Below are 1,783 nucleotides of genomic sequence, written 5' to 3'. Positions count from 1 at the left end.
CACACCCTGTTCCTCTGTGCCTGTTGTGCAGTCTAATTTCTGAAAAATGGCACGTAACAGGATCCATGAGCACTGATTGTGTGGATTCTACCAAAAACTATTAGCATACAACCAAACAAAATTCCACACACAGTTTGGTGCTCTTGCCTAATCTGTCCACTTGATCTTGCTAAGGAACCTCAATATATTAAAAAAGAAGGTTTAGACATGGTAAAATGTTTATCTTGCCAGGACGAAATGGCAATATAAAATGCACACACAGGCTGAAAGGGCAGTCCAAAAACGTGTTAAGGCTACATGAGTGGGGGCACAATCAGTGCTGTGTGCTTACTAGTAGCATTTAATTTACAGGCGCTGGATGCATGTAGTACTTTACTAGGGACTCACATGTAAATGAAATGTGTCAATTGGATGTATTCCAGTTTCGCCATGTTTGAAGGTGAGGACACTTTAGCACTGGTTAGCAGTGGTAAAGTGCGCAGAGAAAACCCTTCAGTCCCATGTGTTTACACAGTGCCAACAGCGGAGTGGACCATGAAGGGTTCCTACTCGGCGAGGTGAGGCAGGAAGAGACATTCGACATCAGTGATTCCCATATCGGCAACACAGAACTGCAGCAAATAATCGAAATCCATAACCACGAACCTTGCTCCAAGTTCTTCAGCTTTTATGAATTTACCAGTAAAGTCAACGAGGAGAGTTTGGACCGGATTTTTTAAGATTGATGAAGAAAAGTTGGCTGGTACAGATTTAGAAGGAACACGCAACAATAAATGTCATATCAAGAGCAGGTTCTCCACAAACAGCTGACTGAACTTCTTGGTGTTCCTGATCTTGTCTTTCGCCTTATCAGCTTCATCTCTACCATAAACAACTCAAACCATGCCCTGGAGCATGTGCTCTTCAGACCGCACCGCAAATAAAATCAGAGGGTGTCACTCAACATCCCTAACCTAGGCAACACAGGTCAGCAGGAATATAAAATGTCCTCTGTGCCAATCACATCTCAGAACTATGCCAAAGTCATCAAGGAGGGTGGCATGGACTTCTTTGACAAAGATGGAGTAATTAAGGACATTCAGGCAATCTTTCAGGTTTACAATGCTCTACAGGAAAAGGTTCAGGGAGTCTGTGCCGATGTGGAGAAAAGTGAGAGGGTTGTTAAATCATTCCTGGCTGAAGTTAATAAACTAATAAGAATAATCAATGAAGGGAAAGAGGCGTAAGAATGAGAAAGATGGCAGCAAGCCATTTTAAGTCAACCTGTCCCTGCAAGATATGAAGCCTTCATTGGTGTCGCTGGAAGGATCTTGCTATCGTTCTACCACTGAGGAGTGCACTTTGGAGCAGCCTGGGTTCTCTGACCTTGCCCCTCCATACTCCCATTTGGATGTGAGCAGCCAGGACAGCCTAGTGGGCCTTGCACACACTTCAAATAACCCTTACATGCCACGACCTCAGGCAGTGGGATCATCAAGCCATAATCCCATCAGCACAGGTTTTAAATATTCCTCTAAGGAGGACATTGTCCACCAACCCCAAAGAGCTACAGAGGAAACTCTTGAAGAACTTGGGAGTGGCGATAATGAGGTCTATCCTGCTGAGGGCTCTAATGGAGATGTTATTCTGTCTCAAGATTCTCGACCTGATGTGCAGCCGGATGGGGACACAAATACTTCAGCTGCCCCGATTTGAGCTAAAGCTTGTGGCATTGGCGCTTCTATCAGCCGTGGTAGCTATGAGCTTTTTCTGTACCACCGTCTCATGAAGAGGATTTCGCAGG

General features: G+C 44.8%; 1 pseudogene; it reads left to right on the top strand.

Annotated features, from left to right (window-relative positions):
* The first annotated feature begins 500 nt into the window (after positions 1 to 500).
* LOC146799039 (BRISC complex subunit Abraxas 2-like) lies at positions 501 to 1,226 on the top strand (annotated as a pseudogene).
* Positions 1,227 to 1,783: the final 557 nt, after the last annotated feature.

The sequence above is a fragment of the Triturus cristatus genome, chromosome 9 (genome assembly GCF_964204655.1).
Source record: "Triturus cristatus chromosome 9, aTriCri1.1, whole genome shotgun sequence".
Lineage (NCBI taxonomy): Eukaryota > Metazoa > Chordata > Amphibia > Caudata > Salamandridae > Triturus > Triturus cristatus.
The sequence above is the reverse complement of the archived record's forward strand: the minus strand, read 5'-3'. Positions and strand labels throughout refer to the sequence as shown.